At 32.2% G+C, this 7,454-nt stretch overlaps 1 protein-coding gene across 1 annotated transcript in view; it reads right to left on the bottom strand.

Annotated features, from left to right (window-relative positions):
- The window catches only part of LOC105622766 (plexin domain-containing protein 2), a 36,259-nt gene that overhangs the window by 28,029 nt on the left and 776 nt on the right, over nt 1-7,454 (bottom strand). The gene's annotated exons all lie outside the window — the stretch shown is intronic.

The following is a 7,454-nucleotide window of genomic DNA, read 5'->3' as shown; positions in this document are numbered from 1 at the left end:
ACGTCAGTGATGTGTGTGTGTGTGTGTGTGTGTGTGTGTGTGTGTGTGTGTGTGTGTGCGCGCGCGCGAGCCAAAAATTGATACCTTTTCAAATTATTTTAGAAACATTAGCGAGAATCAATCATATGGTATGTAAAACAATTTGTTTCTCAATCAAGATAATTCTTTCGGGATATTTTCTGTCGTTATGCAAGATAGATGAGAGATATACACTGTGCTATATAAGGCCAAGGTACAAGGAATTATACGGTTTCAAGCTACGTAAACATACATCTTGTGTGTTACGGACATACAACTTCTTTATCTCACGCAGAGATAATTTTCAATTTATATTTACATATTCTTTGTAACGATAGAATAAATTAAGAAAAATTACTGCGTTGATAAACTTAAAATTAAATTATTAATACTCTAAATTTCTTACAGTGAAATCTCACCAAGAAAGTGAAAATACAGTCACTTTTCACTTCTTGAAAAAGAGTGATAATTTTCATTTTTAAGAATTTTCATTTCAAAGGAGTGAAATCTCACTGCAAATCTCTTTTATGGAGTGAAAATTGGTATTCTTTTTCAAGGGTAGTTGTATTTTCACTTTCTGGAAGTGAAATTTCGCTGCAAGAAATTTAGAAGAAATTTATGATCTAAAAACGCCTCTTTCTTCTCTATGTTTCTGCGAATTACATTTTCTCTTGAACAATGAACATTACCACCAACTATCGATCTCAACGACGGGGACACTGACTTCCTCGGTTTACAAACGCGTCTTCTATGAAACGAACGAGGTCACCACGAGTGTAAGTCCAGCGGAACGCGCTGCGTTAGCGAAAATAGAGCAATTTGAAGTCGCAATTGTACGAAAGGTGTAACGGCGAGCAGTGGTCGAGGAGAGTACGTTGAACTTTCTACGTCGATGGAAATATGACAAAAGCCGTGACTCATGGATGAGCTGTCGACGCACGTTTGTCGTCCATTCGTCTCATCCGTCTGTCTATTCGTTCGCTGCAAATCACCAGTGAAGTGAATAAAAGCGACTTGCATCGTGCGGTTTCTGCCATCTCTCCTAATTCTTCGGAAAAAAATGTATCGGAAGGAAAATATAGACAAGAATTTTGTCTGAAAAAACGATAACATAATGTAATGATATACAAAAATTTTCACATTCTACATAGAAATTTCTAGGATGCAAAAATTAGAAAAATCTTTTTTTAAATTTATCAGAATTTGAAGAATCGCTTTTATAATCATTTTATTTATCTCCAAGAATGTTTGAGAGAAATATTAATTACATTGTTGAGAAATCGAATAATGTTTAATTACTTGCAAATTTTATTTCTAAAATTTGTATGAGTCATATCTTTGTACATTTCTACAATTTTTTTTTAGTATCTATTTAGACACGCGCAATTTAATTGCTTATATCACCGGCGAGCGTGTATGCAAATAATAATTTCGTTATTTATATGCATAGATAATTAGAAAAACTAAACTACCTATGATTGTCGGACTATGCAATTAAGAGAAATCTAGAAGATAATATGCCTATGTGATTGCATCATATACGTAATATAAACAGAAAGTAGACACAGAAATACTAGAAAATTGCTGGAAACCGAAATAATTGTAGTTTTCATAATTTCGTTTATCAGCTTTCCCTCCTCCTTGTCGAGAATCGAAACCTCAATATCGCAAATGTCATTTATGTTATATTATTTAATCCCTCGTGGACGCGTTGTATTGGAAAAAGCGAGATTATGCATGCGAAAGAGCCAAGTGTTACGAGGACAAATTTCTACACTTCGTGGAGAGCGTTTCCGCGCTCGCTTTATGAGACTATCGAGTGTCGTGAAAGTCTATTCCATAGAATTTCACATTTTTGAATGATTAAAAAAACGAAAAAATATATCTTTATCTTCACGCGAAGATTGATCGTTTCAACTCGGAAGTTTCCTTTATGAAAAGAAGAATTTCTACACTTGACTAATCACCAAGCATTTCTTATGGAAATTCTTTATGGAATTTATCTAGATTGAAAACTCAGATTTGTAATGATCTGATAAATCTATCCTAGAAATCTTTTATCTAAAAAAAATAATGATTCTGGTTTTGAGAATATAAAATATAATTTTTTTTTTTATAAACTTGAGACGCTGTATGCGTTTCGTAGAAGTCTTAGAAATTACAAATTATATGAATTACACAAATTATATGAAATGACGTGAATATGCAACAACGTTATAATTGGACACGGAAATAATTACATTCGAAATTTAAAAAGCTAAATTATGTATGCCATGATTTTACATTTTAAATTGAACTACTACCAACTAAAAAGAAATTGCTACTTGTGTGACTAACTCGTTTTTAACATAATTTAGTAACTCCAAGATAAACGCCCGTCTTTCGTGGCCAAGCGTTTTCATCGGCGGGATTAAAGTGCCATGGCGCACTTTAAAATTGTATTCGCCGCTGTGGAATTACGCGAGATCTAATTACGCGCTTAGCTGAACGAGGCGTTTCACACTCATAGAACGAATTAAATGTTACCAAGGCAAACGTCACGAATGATATCGCGTGTTCCATTATAACTCGCGCGATTTCTTTTTGCACACGTTAAATTAGAATTTTCTAGGCGTATCGCATCTATCCGTATCATCATTCACTACTTCCCGTAAACCGGCTTCAACGATTCGTTTATACTTGAGAGACTCATAAATGGGACGCACATTAGTCGAAATCGATTTTGCGAATTATAAAAGCCCTCGATCGCAACAAGTCGAATCACCAATGCAGATAAAAACTTTAGAATTACAAGCATAAATATCCAATAAATAAGACATAAAATGTCAATTTTTTAATGAAATCTAAATACATCATAATAATACGATAATCGTTGTTAAAATAAAATGATATAATATTGAATTGATAACACGACGTTATCGTGTTAAATTATTATTTAACATTATCTCGACACGTGTGTATATTTGCACGCTCCTTGGATTGTGCAAATTCTGAGGTCATGAGCGCTTATCTAAATGTATTCACATTGCTTTGTTTATTGCTGATATTTCCCTCCCAAAATGCGAATACGAGATCTATCACGATAATCAGCGAACGTGATAAGTTGTCAGATATACAATGACGACAGCATGTATAAAAGAGATAGCAGAAAAATACTTATACATACTTTTGAATTATTAATCATCAATGGACCGAGTCTCATAAGAATGGATTTACGTTTTATCTTCATTTATTTTTTTTCTTTTTATTTTTATCTAAGCGCCCTATGAAACATCACGGATTTTAATTTTGAAAAATATTGCATATAAAAATGTTAGGGAAATTTATAATATACGTAACATAAAATAATATTTTTGTACATTTTCATATGATATTTTTCTAAAATATCACTCTGATTATTTTCGTTATTTCGATTTAATTTGTGCGGTCGTATTGCACAAATTAAAATTTAATAATAAAAAAATTAAATAAAAAATTAAATTTCACTTTTGGGACAAATTATATAATTTTTAAAAAATATATATTAACGAATATATATGACAAGCGAATATATATGACAATTCTAAACGCATTTGTCACGAATTCGAAAATTGGACTCGTTATAAGAGTGATACTTTAATATAAATCTGATTCTTGCGGTATTACTTTTTTCAAATGTAACTTCAATCGATATGACATACTCTGAAAGTATCGCATCGTTACAAGCTCATCTATCGATTTCCGCAAAATATTCTGCCCGCGTTTGCATTATAGATGCAGCCGCTTGTTGCATCGCACAATACTTGCGGGATAAAGTTCACTGCTATTCACGCATTATAAAGTATTTTTATTATTGATAGATTCTCTAACTGTAGAGTTAGAGAAGACAAAAGATGCCTTAAGTTTCGGAAGCAGCAATAGTATAACATAATTGCTCTTTTGAAGTTTCTATAGACAATTTCTGATAAAAATATGAAGAAAAAATTTTATTAAAAAGTTGTAAAAGATTCTCATTAATGAGAAAAACAATTTATTTCTGTTATTCTTCTGCAATTTAATTTATGAATTCCGCGACTAAAAAGAAAAGTCATTTTCACTACAACATTCATCACGCAAGCTTAACAATCAATTATTTTATCATCTTTAAAGCTCCTGAATAGTCACAGCTATATTAAATTGTGACATCAGAAGCAAGAATGACACGTTAATTTTTATTACATTTATAAATAAAGACAATTTGGATAAAACAAAATGATGAGATTGCTTTAAAACATTTGTAAAATAGACGAAAACTATACTTATCCCTCTTGACAATCAATTAAGTGTTTTTATTCAATGTAGTTCATTTTATATTTGCTTTTTATCACTTTTTACCAGAGTTAGATAAGTTAATGTTTTTTTTAACTGAATAAAGTTAAAGTTAATGGCTTTACAAAATTAATAAAATTAAGTTAAAAGTTGAAGGAATAAAAGATTAATTTAACGTAAGGTAAGTCGATAATGAATTAACTTCAGTTAAAAAAAAGTTAATTTAAAACAAAAATATTTTTTAGATCATAATGTTCTAATTTTTTTAAAAATGAGATTAAATAACTACAATATAGATTATTAAGTAAATTAAATTTTAATTTTTTTATTCATATGTGATATAAATATATAACACATAACGATACAACTATATAAGTTATATAACACAGCCAGCACATAGAGAAGATACAAGATCAGGGATTAATTTTTAAGTCTTAAGCCAGAAGAAGTACAATCGAATGCGAGAAAAATATTTGACTGTAATTGGTCTATTTCTTATGACTTAAGGTTTAAAACACCTATTGTAAATCCGGACTAAGATTTATGGCATAAGGCATAATCGCATAAACTAATCAGAGAGCTGTATTAGCATCTTAAGAAATTACTTAAGATGGTCTTAAAATATGAACAGATTACGAATATACGTCCTTAGTCTTATTATTTTTCTAAGAAATTTAAAAGAGATAAAAAAATTTTTTAACTTAATAAAAAGTTAACGTTTAAAAGTAACTTAGTTAAGTTAAAATTTAATGCATTTAAAATTAACTAAGTTAAGTTAAAAGTTATTAACTTTTTAATTTTTTTTAACTTTTAATTAATTTTTTAACTTTTAACTTTTAACTAGATACTACCAAACTCTGTTTTTTACGATTATTTACTGACTGTCAAGGAGAATAAGCATAGTTTCCGTAGATTACACAAAACATTTTTACAAATGTTTTAAAGCAATCTTATCATTCTGTTTTATCCAATTGTCTTTATTTATAAATGGCTTGTAATAAAAATTAACATTATCATTTCTCGCTTCTGACGTCACGATTCAATATGACTATGGTGATTACTCAGGAGCCTTAATAACAGTTTTACTACAACTCAAGAATCACTTGGAATAAAATCATCAATTTACACAAAAGCGTAACGCATTCGTGCCTCTAACACAACGACTAACATACAACAGTTTGACATTCCTCAACGTTCTGATGATACCAACGATTCTGGCAACGTCGACAATAGCCAATGCTTAGTCAATTCCAATGTCAGTCGCAATTCTTGCGATTCTCTCTGTTGAAGATACACACGGCGAATAAAGCTCACACTGAGCGACGGCTCCGAACAAATGGCAAGCGATTTCGCAATCGCGAAATCAAGGCGCGTCAACGGTATGCGAAGGGTAACCCCGAGATAACCCTGCAAGCAGTCATTGGTGAATTCTTCATACCGTTATCCTCAGCAACGAATGAAAGAGGTCGCAAAATTGTCAGGGTGCAAAAATTCCTTTTCTTTTCTCATTCTTTTCAGAAAATTTACCATAACCAGTAGTAAACTTAACCGGAACGATAAGGAGATAAGGAGATATTATCATTCATGTAGTTTTTTACAAACGAATCGAACAACGTATTCTAGCGACGAGCTAATTATGGCGATACCAATAATTATCGCGTGACGCTTGTAATTTTAAAAAATGGCTTATTGAATCAAAGGGCGTGATAAGTGACACAACAAAATAGTTATATAAAGCAGGGAAAGAGATTCATAATGCTTGTTCACGATGATACGTAATTCTTAAAAGCTACGACACAAAAGAAACTTAAACAGTAAGCAAATTAATATTTTGGATTATGTGTTTATTGTATTATGATTATTGCCTTATGCCTCTATTAAGTGTTTACAATGGAAGTAATATTGAGAACTTTCCAGCAAAGGCACAAATAAACACAAGAGTAATTCTAGCTTTGTTTCTTACTGATAATTAAACTTGTGTCAATTTGTATCTCTTGCTGAGAAAAGCTCCCGTTGCATAGTAAGCAGCAAGAAAATGTAAGAAACTGACCAATCATAAATCGATTGTTTCCCTTACATTCTATGATTGGTCAATTTCTTATGGCTTACAATTTATTATTACTTAGGCCCTGCGCACAGTAGAAGGAATAAGGAATTAGGAATAAAGAATAAATGATTTTAACCTATCAGAAATCGGATACATCGGAATACACGGTTTCTGATAGGTTGAAATCGTTTATTCTTTATTCCTAATTCCTTATTCCTTCTATTGTGCGCAGGGCCTTACACAACTTATTACTTTCACTGTAGACAGTCCTTTATAGACTTTCTACAATAAGTCATAACCTAAGTCTTAAGTCTTAAGCTATAAGAAATTAACCAATCATAATCGATTATTCTTCTCTTCGACTGTGATTGGTTAATGTCTTATAATTTAAGATTTAAAACTTAGCTTAGAAAGCTCAGTCTGGATTTACAATAGGCGTTTTAAGTCTTAAGCCGTAAGAAACTGAATTACAGCCTAATGCGAGAAGAATCGATTGTGATTCGTCCATTTCTTATGGCTTAAGGCTTAAAAATCTATTGTAGATCCAGACTGTGATTGACCGAATCGCTTACTGCTTACGTCTAACTTGTCTCACATTGTTTTATGTGTCATAGCCTTAAGACTCGGCAAAGCTCTCGCATTTATTCCTTCGTTTATTTCGCATTACGTTAATTTTCTAATTATTCCATACATCAGTCTCATTCTCGAACGCAACAATTACTCGGTGTTTTCTGTGAGCGCGAACGCGAGCGAGAGAGCGCGACCTTATTTCACGACAAGCGCACGCGTTCCCGTCTTCCCGATCCCGTTGCATCTGCGCGATGCAACGCGAGGTTCAACGTCGAGTGGCGTCAGATGCAACATGAGAACGACCTCAACGAACATCGTGGGGATCACTGTAGGGAGCGACGTTAAAAAAGGTCTAGACTTGAGTACCAGACGTGGGATTTCCCCGACTGAATTTTTTCTCTCCCTTTCTTTCTTTCATTCTCTCTCTCTCTCTCTNTCTNCTCTCTCTCTCTCTCTATATATCTCTNTNTNTNTNTNTCTCTNTATATATATAGTACGTACGTACGTACGTACGTACGTACTACTACTACTT

This window comes from Atta cephalotes (genome assembly GCF_000143395.1).
Source record: "Atta cephalotes unplaced genomic scaffold scaffold00048, whole genome shotgun sequence".
NCBI lineage: Eukaryota > Metazoa > Arthropoda > Insecta > Hymenoptera > Formicidae > Atta > Atta cephalotes.
Note: the sequence above shows the minus strand (reverse complement) of the source record. Positions and strands in the feature narration are given on the sequence as shown.